Here is a 17,648-nt window from a genome sequence, read left to right as displayed (position 1 = left end):
CATACTCCTTTCCCTATTTGGATCTAGTCTGTTGTTCCATGTCCAGTTCTAACTGTTGCTTCTTGACCTGCAAACAGATTTCTCAGGGGGCAGGTAAGATGGTCTGGTATTTCCATCTCATTAAGTATTTTCCACAATTTATTGTGATCCACACAGTCAAAGGCTTTGGTATAGTCAATAAAGCAGAAGTAGAAGTTTTTCTGGAACTTTCTTGTTTTTTCTATGATCCAATGGATGTTGGCAATTTGATCTCTGGTTCTTCTGCCTTTTCTAAATCCAACTTGAACATCTAGAAGTTCACAGTTCACATACTGTTGAAGCCTGACTTGAAGAATTTTGAGCATTACTTACCTAGCATTGGTAAAGAATCCGCCTACAGTGCAGGAGACCCCAGTTTGATTCCTAGGTGGGGAAGATCCACCAGAGAAAGGATAGGCTACAAACTTGGACTTCTCTTTGGCTCAGCTGGTAAAGAATCTGCCTACAATGTGGGAGACCTGGGTTTGATCACTGGGTTGGGAAGATCCCCTGGAGAAGGGAAAGGCTACCCACTACAGTACTCTGGCTTGGAGAATTCCATGAACTATACAGTGACTGTGTGGATCACAATAAACTGTGGAAAATTCTGAAAGAGATGGGAATACCAGACCACCTGATCTGCCTCTTGAGAAACCTATATGCAGGTCAGGAAGCAACAGTTAGAACTCAACATGGAACAACAGACTGGTTCCAAATAGGAAAAGGAGTACGTCAAGGCTGTATATTGTCACCCTGCTTATTTAACTTCTATGCAGAGTACATCATGAGAAACGCTGGGCTGAAAGAAGCACTAGCTGGAATCAAAATTGCTGGGAAAAATATCAATAACCTCAGATATGCAATGACACCACCGTTATGGCAGAAAAGGAAGAGGAATTAAAGACCCTCTTGATGAAGGTGAAAGAGGAGAGTGAAAAAGTTGGCTTAAAGCTCAACATTCAGAAAACGAAGACCATGGCATACCGTCCCATCACTTCATGGAAAATAGATGGGGAAACAGTGGAAACAGTGTCAGACTTTATTTTGGGGGGCTCCAAAATCACTGCAGATGGTGACTGTGGCCATGAAATTAAAAGATGCTTACTCCTTGGAAGGAAATTTATGTCCAACCTGGATAGCATATTCAAAAGCAGAGACATTACTTTGCCAACAAAGGTCTGTCTAGTCAAGGCTATGGTTTTTCCAATGGTCATGTATGGATGTGAGAGTTGGACTGTGAAAAAAGCTGAGCACCGAAGACTTGATGCTTTTGAACTGTGGTGTCGGAGAAGACTCTTGAGAGTCCCTTGGACTGCAAGGAGATCCAACCAGTCCATTCTAAAGATCAGCCCTGGGTGTTCTTTGGAAGGAATGATGCTAAAGCTGAAACTCCAGTACTTTGGCCACCTCATGTGAAGAGTTGACTCATTGGAAAAGACTCTGATGCTGGGAGGGATTGGGAGCAGGAGGAGAAGGGGACGACAGAGGATGAGATGGCTGGATGGCATCACCAACTCAATGGACATGAGTTTGAGTGAACTCTGGAAGATGCTGATGGACAGGGAGGCCTGGCGTGCTGCGATTCATGAGGTCACAAAGAGTTGGACACGACTGAGTGACTGAACTGAATTGAACTGATACAGTCCATGGGGTTGCAAAGAGTCAGACACAACTGAGTGACTTTCGTTTTGCTAGCATTTGAGATGAGTGCAGTTGTGCGGTAGTTTGAGAATTCTTTGACATTGCCTTTCTTTGGGGTTGGAATGAAAACTGACCTTTTCCAGTCCTGTGGCCACTGCTGAGTTTTCCAAATTCGCTGGCATTTGAAGGCAGAACTTTCACAGCATTATCTTTTAGGATTTGAAATAGCTCAGCTGGAATTCCATCACCTCCACTAGCTTTGTTCATAATGATGTTTCCTAAGGCCCACTTGACTTCACATTCCAGGATGTCTGACTTTAGGTGAGTGATTACACCATCGTGGTTATCTGGGTCATGAAGATCTTTTTTGTATAGTTCTTCTGTGTGTTCTTACCACCTCGTCTTAATATCTTCTGCTTATATTAGGTCCATACCATTTCTGTCCTTTATTGAGCCCATCTTTGCATGAAAGTTTCCCTTGGTGTCACTAATTTTCTTGAAGAGATCTCTAGTCTTTCCCATTCTATTGTTTTCCTCTATTTCTTTGCATTGGGTATCTCTCAATGCTATTCTTTGAAACTCTTCATTTAAATGGGTATATCTTTCTTTTTCTCTGTTCCCTTTTGCTTCTCTCCTTTCTCAGTTATTTGTAAGGCCTCCTCTGACAACCATGTTGACTTTGCATTTCTTTTTCTTGGGGATGGTCTTGATCACTGCCCCCTTTATAATGCCATGAACCTCCATCCATAGTTCTTCAGGCACTCTGTCTATCAGATCTAATCCCTGATTTGATTATTTCCACTGTATAATCATAAGGGATTTGATTTAGGTCATACCTGAATGGTTTAGTGGTTTTCCCTACTTTCTTCAATTTAAGTCTGAATTTGGCAGTAAGGAGTTCATGATCTGAGCCATAGTCAGCTCCCAGTCTTATTTTTGCTGACTGTATAGAGCTCCTCCATCTTTGACTGCATAGAATATAATCAATCTGATTTCACTGTTGACCATCTGGTGATGTCCATGTGTATAGTCTTCTCTTGTGTTGTTGGAAAAGGGTGTTTGCCATGACCAGTGAGTTCTCTTGGAAAAACTCTGTTAGCCTTTGCCCTCCTTTATTTTGTATTCCAAGGCCAAATTTGTCTCTTATTCCAGGTATCTCTTTACCTCCTACTTTTGTTTTCCAGTTCCCTATAATGAAAATGTTGGTAGGTGCCCAGTATGCTACTGGAGAAACAATGGAGAAATAAACCCAGAAAGAATGAAGAGATGGAGCCAAAGCAAAAACAACACCTAGTTATAAATGTGACTGGTGATGAAAGTAAAGTACGATACTGTAAAGATCAATATTGCATAGGAACCTGAAATGTTAGGTCCATGAATCAAGGCAAATTGGAAGTGGTCAAACAGGAGATTGCAAGAGTGAACATTGACATTTTCAGAATCAGTGAACTAAAATGGACTGGAGTGGATAAATTTAACTCAGATGACCATTATATCTACTACTGTGGATAAGAATCCCTTAGAAGAAATGAAGTAGCCATCCTAGTCAACAAAAGAATCCAAAATGCAGTAGTTGGATGAAATCTCAAAAATGACAGAAAGATCTCTGTTCGTTCCCAAGGCAAACCATTCAATATCACAGTAATCTAAGTCTATGCCCTGACCAGTAATGCTGAAGAAGATGAAGTTGAATGGTTCATTCAAGACCTTCTATAACTAACATCCAAAATATATATATGTATGTATGTATATATATATACATACATACCTTCTAGAACAAAATATATATATATTTTGTTCTATATATATACATATATATATATATAGGGTGTTAGTTATATATATGTGTGTATGTATATATATATATATGTATATATATATATATATATATATATATGTGTTAGTTATATATATGTGTGTGTATGTGTATATATATATGTATGTATATATATATATATTGGTGTTGTTTATATATATGTGTGTGTATGTGTATATATATATGTGTATGTATATATATATTAGGTGTTAGTTATATATATATGTGTGTATGTATATATATATGTGTATGAATATATATATATATATATTGTGTTAGTTATATATATGTGTGTGTATGTATATATATATGTGTATGAATATATATATATATATATTGGGTGTTAGTTATATAGAACAAAAATGTATATATATATATTTGTGTGTGAATATATATATATATATATTGTGTGTGTGTGTTATATATGTGTGTGTGTGTATGTATATATATATATATGTATGAATATATATATATATATATATTTTCTGTTTGATTATATATATGTGTGTGTATGTGTATATATATATGTGTGTATATATATATATATATTCAGTTATATATCACAAAGTTATATAATATCATATGTTAGTTATCAGCTTATGTATATATTTATAATATATATATATATATATATATTAGTGTTAGTTATATATATGTGTGTGTATGTATATATATATGTGTATGTATATATATATATATATATATTGGGTGTTAGTTATATATATGTGTGTGTATGTATATATATGTGTGTGTGTGTGTGTATATATATATATATATATATATATATTACTTAGCACCATAAAACAATTCAAATTTTCTGTTTGATTCTTTCTTTAGGTCAGGTCACCTGGGTGCTCTACTTCAGATCTCACAAAGTTGAAAATCAATGTGTCAGCTTCATTTATAATCTCATATGGGGCACAAGATCACCTACCTCAGTGATCTTAGTAAAACCCATATACAATAGATAAGTAAGATAAATAATGTAAAGTAGTTAGCAAAGTACCCAGTGCTTTGTAAGTTCTCAATAATAGATAGCAAATTATATGATACTGTTGTCCTGCTTTAAAAAGCCATATAGGTATAGATAATATGGAGAGACAGAGACTGTAAGACAGAGAAGGAGCGAGACAAAATAAATAATCTTGTGCTATAGAGACTTTGCAGTTTCAAAGCTACAGCTTAAGGGAAAATTTCATCACTAGTATTGATTAGTTCTGCTGTTTCATTAACACACACCACCTGCTCATGTAGGAAATACCCTCAGTGCAGTTCAAGAATCTAAACTCCATACAGAATCCCTATCACCTCCCATATGATCCAGAAAATACCAGCCCTCATAACACTGCTGGCTGCATGCTTGTCTTTAAAATTTTAGACTAGACTAACGTTTGTTGTTGTTGTTCAGTCTCTCGGTCATGTCCGACTCTTTGCAACCTCCTGGACTGCAGCACAGCAGGCTTCCCTGTCCTTCACTGTCTCCCGAAGTCTAACCTTTAGGAGGTTCTAAGAACATAAACTTCAAATGTGTTCTCACAACCACGATCCACTGGGTACAGGCTGGCATCTAATATTTTGATGCATATTTCTATCTTAAATATCTAAGTGTTTTCCAGTATTGGCTTTGTTAGTGATGATATCCCTCCCCCATCTTCCACTCCTCATACTCATAAAACACAGTGACACCCTCATAAGAGAAGACAATTCCATCAAGTATCTGATTCTTGTTTAAAATCTACTCCTTGTGACAAAAAAATACAGAACCAATATAAGAGAAAGGAACCTATTTTTTACATGAATGTCAAGAAAAGTTGGAATTGTGTACAGTGAAAAGTGAGGTAGATGTTCTTAATTTAATCCAAAATATAGTTGATTTCAAGATTGTTACTGTTTTTCAAGGAAAGACTCACCAATATGAAAGAAATGAGTTTCTCTGCTCTTAGCAAAACTCATACACAATGGATCCTATCGCCACACAAAGTGCCTTAAGCTACATTAAAGGTCAGTTCGGCTCAATCGCTCAGTCCTGTCTGACTCTGTGACCCCATGGATTGCAGCACACCAGGCTTCCCTGTCCATCACCAACTCCCAGAGCCTACTCCAGCTCATGTCCATCACATCAGTGATGCCATCCAACCATCTCATCCTCTGTCATTCCCTTCTCCTCCTGCCTTCAATTTTTCCCAGCATATATCATATAATGTATTTTAAAAATATACATTAAAGGTATATTGCCCAAATAAAAGAGTAAATAACAGAGACAATTACAGTAATCACCTATGCAGATATCAGAACTCAAAAAAGGAACAAATATGTCTCTTAAATTTCTACTGCACCAGTGGGTCCCATCATCAGGATAAATCACATTTATATTAAGTATGAAATTTTTCATCAGGTGAATTGCAAGGCAGCCTGAAACCTAAAGTAGGAGTATCAGTGAGAAGTATTGATGTTCAACTTGTATGTTCATGCCATAGCAACTTAGTCACTATTCGTAGGTCCTTATTACTAGGGAAGATCCCCTGGAGGAGAAGTATGGCAACCCACTCCAGTATTCTTGCTTGGAGAATCCCATGGACAGAGGAGCCTGACAGGCTACAGTCCATGGGGTCACAGTCAGATATGACTGAGAGACTAAGCACAGCACAGCACATTACTAACTGTATATATACAGATACGTATATCTGTGTGTATAAACATATACATACATATGTATGCAGTGAGTGTGTGTGTGTGTGTATATAAAGAGAGAAAGAGAGAAAGAAAGGGAAAAAGAGAGAGTGAAATAGAGACAAAGACTTGATAACCACATTTAGAAGGAAGTCTAACAATCCCCAAGTATCTTACCTCTGAATGGAAGTTTAGGAAGGAAAGCAAGAGCAAGAGGAAATGAGAGAAATCTACTTTTCTAAGAACTCATCGCCACTGTGTGATTCCTTTCAATATAAAACTCATTTGTGTTTATCCCTCACCCTGCCAAAATGTTTAACTTGCTACATGCTATGTCGAGGCACTTGTTTGCAAGTTAATACTCAAAGAGCTGGTGTACCTGTGGTTGTTTGTGGAGTGGTTCATTTCTGTTCTAGGACCCCACTAGTTGAAGGGCAGACAATGGAAACTCACATAGCTAGACAGGCAGAGAAGCATAACTTGATTCACTTTCTCAGGGAATAAGATTCCTCTTGAGTTTCCTGGATGATCAGAAAAACAATTGAAAGGGACTAATTAAAGGTTTTTAAAAGTCACGCATATATTTCCCTGTGTGTTTGTTATTTGAACACTCCTGAGAAAAGTTCGTGTATTTCTGGAGCTTGCAGTTTTACCTAAGAGGAAAGAAGGATTCAGTTATCCTATTCCCTCATCAGTGTTGCAGATAAGCTCACAATGGTTTATTCTCAACATAAAATTGCACAGAACCCAAAAGTGATCATCTCCTTTTGTACTCCCATCTTATATCTCACTCTCTCTTGCACCCTATTTTACAGTGATTTAAAACTGCTGAATTTCTAAACATTTTTAAAAGCTGAATTTATACATAACTATGGCATTCTTTATTATAGTTGTTTAGGTAAAGATATTTTAAAGAAAACAAAGAAGGCTGACCATAAAAAATGATGCATTGAACTATATTTATTGCATTTTATTTGGTTTTGAAACTTGAATGAGAAAAAAAAATATATCAAGCTCAAGAACACTGTGTGTGGGGTGGGGGGTTGATTTCATTTTAAAATACAAATTTAGATGTGACATAATAGAGGTGCTAACTATTGATACAATAGCAATTATAGTATATAAGTACATCAGGTCAACATGCTGTAAACCTTAAATTTACACAGTGTTATATGTCAAATATATTTCAATAAGAAAGAACACTTGTGAAGTAAATAAATGAATCTTTGAAGAATTATTTAAAAACAAAACAAATTTAAAAATAAAATAAAAATTATGCAGCTAATTTTCTTTGATCTTATGTAATACAGCTAGAGCTTAATAACCATACTACAGGTAGAGAAGAGTTGAGAACTTAAACCAATTTTCTAAATAGCACTTTAGTTAATAAAATAATTAAATTATAATTCCTTATTTTGCAGAAAATACTGACAGTATGCCATATCTAAAATGAAATTAATTCCAGATGAAGTAAAGATTTAAATAAAGAAGGAAAAAACAAAGCATTAAGACAACATATAAACAAAACCAGAAAATCTAGGGAAAACTTTCATAATGAATTTTGATATCTGGTCTTTCAAATCTTCAAGCTTTTCTTTTTCTAGATTATCTATGCCATTTTGTGAGTCCCTCTCCATTTGAAAACACACTATAGGGTCCACATATCTACAGAATAAAGTGATGAGATTATATCTAGAATTTCACTGAATCTGTAAGCAATTTGAGGAGAATAAGAATCTTTAAAATATTGTCTTTCAGGCCATGAGCAATTTATGATCCATCATTTCTTCAGAAACTTTTATATATCTCTCAAAAAGCATTTTTCAGTTTCTATTGTTGTGGTCTTATACATCATTACTTATATTTTTATCCAGATCAAGGTTTTTTCAACCTCAGCACTATTGACATTTGGAGCAAGACGAGTCTTGTGGGGGTCTGTCCCATGCATCATAAGATGTTCAGCAGCATCCATGATCTCTAGCCACTAGAAGCCAGCCTCTGAGACAATCAACAACTTCTACAGACATTTTCAAATCACAGTTGAAAGCCATTGATCTAGATATTTAATAAACATTTGCTTTTTATTTTGAACCAAAACAGCTGGGCACAAATTATAAGTGCATAAACCATTTTCACGTGTGTTATAAAGCACAGATTCTCTTTGCTATAATCCAAAGTGTGGCTATACCACAATTTATTTTTAATTCAACAGTACATAGGCTGTTGAATAGCTTCCAATTTAGCCTGTTAAAATAGTGATACAAAAAATTAGAATATATGTTTCATGTGTATGTACATATGAAATTTTCTTTGGCAAATCTATATATAATATATTATATATATATATATAATTTTATATATGTTATATTTTGTAGGTTATATGCTATATGTCTTCCTTTTGAGGCTTCCCTGGTGTCTCAGTGGTAAAGTATCTGCCTGCCAATGCAGAAGACGTGAGTTTGATCCTAATGTGTCAGGACGATCCAATGGAAAAGGAAATGACAACACACTCTAGTATTCTTGCCTGGGAAACCCCATGACCAGAGAAGCCTAATGGGCTACAGTCCATGGGGTTGCAAAAGAGTTGGACATGACTGAGCGACTAAACAAAAACAGTCTTCCTTTTGGAGCCACATTCAGATTTGTATAAGCACACACATGTGTTTCTATCAGCTATATACCTAGGAATGGAATTGCTGAGTCACAGAGAGTGTTTATCATTGTTTTAGTAGATCCTGCCAGAGTTTTACCACTTTATTCTCCCAGTGTCAGTGCATAAAATTTCCAGTTGTTTCACATATGACCATCATTTGGCATCATTGGTCTTCTCCACTTTGGCAGCTAATGGGTGTGAAGTGATATTTTATTGGGGTGGAATTTTTCTCTTCCTGATGAAAAATAAAGTTGAGTATCTTTTAGTTATTTGATTTCTAGATGATATTGTGAATGTTATCTTTTTGAAATTTCACTACTATCTTTCATTCTTAAACTTATCATTTCTTTTATTACCAAGTCACATTAAGAGGATGAAAGGCAAACTGCAGAGTGGGAGATAGTACTTGTAATACATATTTTTCACAAAGAACTTAGATCCAAAATAAATTGTATTCACAAATCAACAAAAAATATAGAGAGCCCCCTCTCAAATTGGAAAACTGAGCAAAGAATACAGATCAGCAATTCACAGTTGATGATTAAAATAACCTTGGAAAGATGAGTAAACTCATTGAAGAAAGATGAGTAAACTCATTGAAAAGAAAGGCAAGAATACTGGAAGTTGCCATTTCCTTCTCTAGGAGTCAATGATTCCGGGTATCCTGCATTGCAGGCAGATGCTTTACCCTCTGAACCATGGACTGTAACCCACCAGGCAACCTCCGTGGACCAGGAGGAATTTTCCAGGCAAAAGTGGGAATACTGAGACTTTCACTTTCTTTGAGTAAACTCATTACTAGTCAGTAAAATGTCAAATAACAGAACAGGTTCTCTCAGATCAGGGATCTTCCCAGTCATGTCCGGAATTGAACACCAGGGTCCATCACCAACCCAGAGCAGATTGCAGGCAGATGCCATCCAGCATCTCATCCTCCTGTCTGCTCATCCTGAACCAGCCTCAGAGTCTTTTCCAATGAGTCAACTCCGCATGAGGTGGTCAAAGACTGAGTTTCAGCTTTAGCATCGTTCCTTGTCCCCATCTCTTCAGAATGGACTGGTTGGATCTCCTTGCAGTCCAAGGGACAAACAGTTCAAAAATCATCTTTGTCGTTAGATGGACAAATAGTGAAAACATCCTGGCCTGGATGAAAGAAAAGCTTTATCTTATATATTGTTGGTATAAATATGAATAGTTATAAGAAAGTAATTTGGTAATTGTTACTGAGTTTTTATATATTTATATAATTTAATCCAGTAATTACAGTCCAGGAAGCTACATCATAAAAATAAAAGAACCAGTGCTAAGTATTTATTCATATATGTGTTAATAGATAACTTATATTTGCAAAACAACTAAAAAGAGTGAAAATTCCTAAATGGAATGGTTGAATAAATCATGGTACTGCTACATCATGAAATATGTAGCAGCTAATAAAAGACTCATTTATAATCACATCAATTAACCTTGAGGGATTTTCATGATATTTTCTAATAGGAGTGGGTGTGGCTATCATTGTCAGTTTGTGTAAAACAAACTGACAATGTGTGTATTATAGGAGCATAGAGAGAGGAGTAAAAAGATAAAATCAGGTTACTAATTATAGGCTGAAGACTAGTGATGATAAAAACAAGCAAATATACTTTTAAGGATGAAAATAATAATATGAGATGGGTAATATAACCTAATTAATTAATAATTACATGCATATATATGTAAAAAGAAACCAGAAAATAAAATAACTGGATATTGATATGTAGGGATGATTACAATACATATTTTAAGTGGAAAAAGCAAACTTATAAAAAGTATTTATCAGTTAAAACATACCCCCACATGCCCAAACCCAGGTAAAAAGAAACTCAAAAAGCCAAAGAGTCAAACTTATAAAAGGAACAGGGAACATGAAAGCCAGGCAGAATGTTTGCAAAATAATGCCAAAGGAATAACTGGTGAGGGTCCATGGCTGTCTCCATGCAGCTCAACTCCTCAGATGGCCCACCAGTACTACAAACATAAACCAACCTCCTAAAGCATGGCTGATACCTTGTTTAGCTCTTTCAAAATTCTATGTTACCCTTGCCATTTCATTTTGAGTTTATTTGCCAATGAAGGAGATGTGGGTTCGATTCCTGGGTCAGGGAGATCCACTGGAGCAGGAAATGGCAAGCTACTCCAGTATTCCTTCCTGGGAAATCCCATGGACAGAGGAGACTGGTAGGTTATAGTCCATGGAGCTGCAAAAGAATCAGACACCTATTGAAAAGACTGTATTTTCTACATTGTATAATCTTGCCTCTTTTGTCATTGTAGAGATGTGGATGGACCTAAAATCTGTCATATTGAGTGATGTCAGAAAGAGAGAAGCAACTATTGTATATTAACTCATATATGTGGAATCTAGAAAAATGGTACAGAGGAATCCATTTGCAAGGCAGGAATAGAGATGCAGATGTATAAAACAGACTTGTGGACACAGTGGGGAGGGTGGGACAGATTGCGAGATTAACATATACATACCACCATGTGTAGTACATATACATACCACCATGTGTAGTACATACAGCCTGTATGCAGGTCAAGAAGCAGCAGTTAGAACCAGACATGGAACAACAGACTCATTCAAAATTGGGAAAGGGGTAGGACAAGATTGTATATTGTCTCACTTTGCTTATTTAACTTATATGTAGAGTACATTGTGTGAAATGCTGGGCCGTATGAATCACAGGCTGGAAACAAGATTGCCAGGAGAAATATCAGCAACCTCAGATATGCACATGACTGACACCACTCCAGTACTCTTGCCTGGAAAATCTCATGGACGGAGGAGCCTGGTGCACTGCAGTCCATGGGGTTGCTAAGAGTTGGACACGACTGAGTGACTTTACTTTCACTTTTCACTTTCAGTATTGGAGAAGGAAATGGCAACCCACTCCAGTGTTCTTGCCTGGAGAATCCCAGGGACGGGGGAGCCTGGTGGGCTGCATAGTCCAGTCTATGGGGTCACATAGAGTCGGACACGACTGAAGCGACTTAGCAGTGGCAGCAGCAGACACCACTCTAATGGCAAAAAGGAACTAGAGTCTCTTGATGGGGGTGAAACAGGAAAGTGAAAAAGTTGGCTTAAAACACAACTTTCAGAAAACTAAGATCATGTCATCCAGTCCCATCGCTTCATGACAAACAGATGGGGAAAGAGTGGAAACAGTGACAGATTTTATTTCTTGGTCTCCAAAATCCCTGTAGATGGTGACTACAGCCACCAAATTAAAAGATGCTTGCTCCTTGGAAGAAAACCTATGACAATCCTAGACAGGGTATTAAAAAGCATATAGTCAAAGCTATGGTTTTTCCAGTAATCATGTACAGATGTGACAGTTGGACCATAAAGAAGGCTGACTGTCAAAGAATTGATGCTTTTGAACTATGGTGCTGGAGAAGACTCTCAAGAGTCCTTTGGACAGCAAGGACATCAAACTCATCAATCCTAAAGGAAATCAGCCCTAAATATTCATTGGAAGGACTGACGCTGAAGCTGAATCTCCAACACTTTGGCCACTTGATGTGAAGAGCCGACTCATTGGAAAAGACCATGATGCTGGGAAAGACTGAGGGCATGAAGAGAAGGGATGACAGAGGATGAGATGGTTACATGACATCACCAACTCAATGGACATGAATTTGAGCAAACTGCAGGAGAGAGTGAAGGGCAGGGAAGCCTGGTGTGATGCAGTCCATGGGGTCACTAAGAGTCAGACACAGCTTAGTGACTGAACAACAACCATGCATAAAATAGATAGCTAGTGGGAAGCTACTGTATAGCAGAGGGAACTCAGCTTGGTGCTTTATGATGACCTAGAGAGGTAGGATGTAAATGTGGGGGATAGAGGTCCAAGAGGAAGGAAATATAAGTAAACGTATAGCTGATTCAAGCTTCCCAGGTGGCACTATTGGTAAAGAACCTGCCTGCCAATGCAGAGATATAAGAAACACTGGTTTGATCCCTGGGTCAGGAAGACCCCCTGGAGGAGGACATGGCAACCCACTCCAGCATTCTTGCCTGGAGAATCCCATGGACAGAGGAGCCCAGCAGGCTACACCCCATAGGGTCACAAAGAGTCAGACATAGCTTAAACAATTTAGCAGGCAGGCAGGCATAGCTGATCCACTGTGTTATACATCAGAAACTATCACAACATTGTAAAGCAATTACACTCCAATTTAAAAAGAAAGAAAGATTTTTAATCCATTTTGAGTTTATTTTTGTGTATGGTGTTAGAAAGTGTTCTAGTTTCATTCTTTTACAAGTGGTTGACCAGTTTTCCCAGCACCATTTGTTAAAGAGATTGTCTTTTCTCCATTGTATATCCTTGCCTCCTTTGTCAAAAATAAGGTGCCCATTGGTGCATGGGTTTATCTCTGGGCTTTCTATTTTGTTCCATTGATCTATATTTGTCTTTGTGCCAGTACCATACTGTCTTGATGACTTCGGCTTTGTAGTAGAGTGTGAAGTCAGGCAGGTTGATTCCTCCAGTTCCATTCTTCTTTCTCAAGATTGGTTTGGCTATTTGAGGTTTTTCGTATTTCCATACAAAAGTAAACTCAAAATGGATTAAAGATCTAAACATAAGACCAGAAACTATAAAACTCCTAGAGCAGAACATAGGCAAAATACTCTCTGACATACATCACAGCCGGATCCTCTATGACCTACCTCCAAGAATATTGGAAATAAAAGCAAAAATAAACAAATGGGATCTAATTAAACTTAAAAGCTTCTGCACAACAAAGGAAACTATAAGCAAGGTGAAAAGACAGCCTTCAGAATGGGAGAAAATAATAGCAAATGAAGCAACTGACAAACAACTAATCTCAAAAATATACAAGCAACTCCTGCAGCTCAATTCCAGAAAAATAAACAACCCAATCAAAAAATGGGCCAAAGAACTAAATAGACATTTCTCCACAGAAGACATACAGATGGCTAACAAACTCATGAAAAGATGTTTGACATCACTCATTATCAGAGAAATGCAAATCAGAACCACAATGAGGTACCATTTCACGCCAGTCAGAATGGCTGCGATCCAAAAGTCTACAAGCAATAAATGCTAGAGAGGATGTGGAGAAAAGGGAACCCTCTTGCACTGTTGGTGGGAATGCAAACTAGTACAGCCACTATGGAGAACAGTGTGTAGATTCCTTAAAAAACTGGAAATAGAACTGCCATACGACCCAGCAATCCCACTGCTGGGCATACACACTGAGGAAATCAGATTTGAAAGAGACTCGTGTACCCCAATGTTCATAGAAGCACTGTTTATAATAGCCAGGACATGGAAGCAACCTAGGTGTCCATCAGCAGATGAATGGATAAGAAAGCTGTGGTACATATGCACAATGGAGTATTACTCAGCCATTAAAAAGAATACATTTGAATCAGTTCTAATGAGGTGGATGAAACTGGAGCCTACTATATAGAGTGAAGTAAGCCAGAAAGAAAAACACCAATACGGTATGCTGCTGCTGCTGCTAAGTCACTTCAGTTGTATCTGACTCTGTGCGACCCCATAGACGGCAGCCCACCAGGCTCCCCCGTCCCTGGGATTCTCCAGGCAAGAACACTGGAGTGGTTTGCCATTTCCTTCTCCAATGCACGAAAGTGAAAAATGAAAGTGAAGTCGCTCAGTCGTATCCGACTCCTAGCGACCCCATGGACTGCAGCCTACCAGGCCCCTCCATCCACGGGATTTTCCAGGCAAGAGTACTGAAGTGGGTTGCCATTGCCTTCTCCCCAATACAGTATACTAACACATATATACGGAATTTAGAAAGATGGTAATGACAACCCTGTTTGCGAGACAGCAAAAGAGACACAGATGTATAGAACAATCTTTTGGACCCTGTGGGAGAGGGATGGGGGGGGGGGATGATTTGGGAGAATGGCATTGATACATGTATAATATCATATAAGAAATGAATCGCCAGTCCAGGTTCGATGCAGGATACAGGAAGCTTGGGGATGGTGCACCAGGATGACCCAGAGGGATGGTATGGGGAAGAATGTGGGAGGGTGATTCAGGATGGGAAACACGTGTACACCCATGGCGGATGCATGTTGATGTATGGCAAAACCAATACAATATTGTAAAGTAAAAAAAAAAAAAAATTAATTTTAAAAAAGGGAAAAAAAAGAAAGAAATTCAAAGAGCATTTTACAGTAATTAACATATGATATTCATCTAGTGTCTTTTGGGTTCCATAAATGTTTCTTTCAAACTAATAAGCATGACCCCTGGTCACTTTTGATAGGATGGGTATCCAAAATATGAGAACAATGTTCCTTGAAAATATTTTGCTGATGATAACCTTGAATGCAGAAAACATGCCCCACATTTTACCAAGGAAGAAGAGAGATATTTTTGTCTTCATTTTGCCCACAGTGAGAAAAAGAGGATCACACTGTAAACAAGTTAACACCTTAACGCAGTCCACCTAATGTCTCCACGTGCCCACCACAGGGACACGGCAGGAATGCGCCTCCTGGCTTCTTGTGGTTGGATGAGGCAGGTCCTGGGCAATATGAATGCATGGTCTGGGCATTGAGATTATCAGAGCAAGAAAGAGATCTGAAATGTTTTGAATTTAGCCTCCTGTGTCCAGATTTTCTTCTTAGAACTAAAAGACTCAGAATACATTATGATTTGGCCTGAAAAGTAGAAGCTCTGTGAATTTGGGTCAGATGCCAAAACACATAAGCTGAAAGAGATTTTGTATTATTCATATGCTACCTCTTATAATTATGAGTTATATGTTTGGGGTAATATTTTATCTTCTATGTAATTTTATTTTCAGACTGTGACTCACTCAGCTATCTAACTTCAGTTAGATGCCATGCAGTTTACTATGGCACCACGTATACACTTTATGACAATCTGAACCTCACTTGCTTACTTATGGGTTTCACTTTTGGTGGTACACAGTACCAGAGTTTTTGGAGCACAAATACTGTCTTGACATTCTGGATTTCCTGTGCCTTAAATACAGATGTGTGTGTGTGTGTGTGTGCGTGTGCGTGTGCGTGTGTGTGTGCACGTGGGCTCAGTCACTTTAGTCATGTCTGACTCTTTTCAACCCTATGGACTATAGCCTGCCAACCTCCTCTAGGTCCAGGGGATTCTCCAGGCAGGAATATTGGAGTGGGTTGCTATTTCCTTCTCCATAGAATCTTCCTGACAAAGAGATCAAACTCGTTTCTCCCACATTGGCAGGCAGATTCTTTACTGCTGAGCCACAAGGGAAGACCTGTTACCTATTTACTTTTTATAATGTAACTATTTACTTCTATAATTTAAGATCCTTTTCAAGTACTAATTAACACAGAAAATATAACTTCAAGCCATCAATCATACATATCACGCTACTACAAACAATATTTTAAAATTTCAGGTTAACAGGGGAATGACATGATACTAATGAGTCTCAGAGGACAAATTCAGTGCTCCACAGAGGTTATTTCAAGGAGGGACTCAAGAGAATACATCAAAATACAGCATAATGTGTTGAAAGTTTTGCTCAGCTTTCATCATTTCTTAAGTGGAAAGCAAACATCACTCTGAATTATTTGATTCCTTTTTATTATTAATAATGAGATGGTAAAGTGTTTATACAATAAAGTAGCTCCAATTAATATTTGATAATAAAAAGGATTGCTGAAGTATTTCAATTATCCATTACTCTTTGTTTTCTGAGATCTTTCATTCCATCCCACCTCTATCATCTCTATTTATCTCTTCTCTTATCCCTTTTTCAATTGTATAAATTAGAAATGTACAAGGAATGATTATGGGCAGACCCTCTGAGTTTTAGGGTAATTTATACTGCTTCAATCATAGCACCTACAAGCCAAACGAGGAAAAAGAGGGGGAAAAAATTTAGACATAGGACATTTGATGCAATAGTTATATCTCCTAATGGAAATACCTGACAAACAAGGATTTGAAAAAGGAAATCAGGAATAACATGGTGAGAAAGAGAAGGCCCCTGTTTAGGAGTGATAGCTAATATTATGAGTGTGCATAAGAACTGGGTCCCTTCCCAGTATAAACATCCTGGAAGTGGAAAGTGCCTGGAACAGGGAGAACATCATAAAGAAAACAGACCAAGATTTATGAAGGTGGATTACTATACAGGATAAGACAGTATTTCTCCTTGAGGAGTCCACAACTTAATGTGGAGCATGTAAATAAGCAGTGTGATGAAGCATTTAGAATCTAAGTCAGGCAGAGGTAGAGTAACTAAGGTTCTTTTCACAGTATATGAGGGAGAGTTGTTCCAAAACCTACATTTGATATGTAAACTACACATAACTGTACAAAATTCTGTGCTTTTTTATTTCAGTGGTTATTGATGTCCAACGATATTGTCCTGCTCCCCAAAACAGTTAAAAGTTTCCTGATATTTAGTGGTAGCAATGCAGGGTAGAATTTAACACAATGGGCTTTGGTATCAGATATCTGGGGTTAAGCCTTGACCAAATTCCTTACTAACTGTGCGATTCTGAGTAGCCAACCTAATCTTCAGTTTTGACTTCTTATGTATCAACAGTACCTATTTTATAAGGTTCTTATAATGTTGCACTCAATATGCCAGCAAATTTAGAAAACTCAGCAGTGGTACAGGACTGGAAAAGGTCAGTTTTCACTCCAATCCCAAAGAAAGGCAATGCCAAAGAATGCTCAAACTACCGCACAATTGCACTCATCTCATATGCTAGTAAAGTAATGCTCAAAATTCTCCAAGCCAGGCTTCAGCAATATGTGAACCGTGAACTTCCTGATGCTCAAGCTG

This window comes from Bos mutus, chromosome 29 (genome assembly GCF_027580195.1).
Source record: "Bos mutus isolate GX-2022 chromosome 29, NWIPB_WYAK_1.1, whole genome shotgun sequence".
NCBI lineage: Eukaryota > Metazoa > Chordata > Mammalia > Artiodactyla > Bovidae > Bos > Bos mutus.
This window is presented reverse-complemented; position numbering follows the sequence as displayed.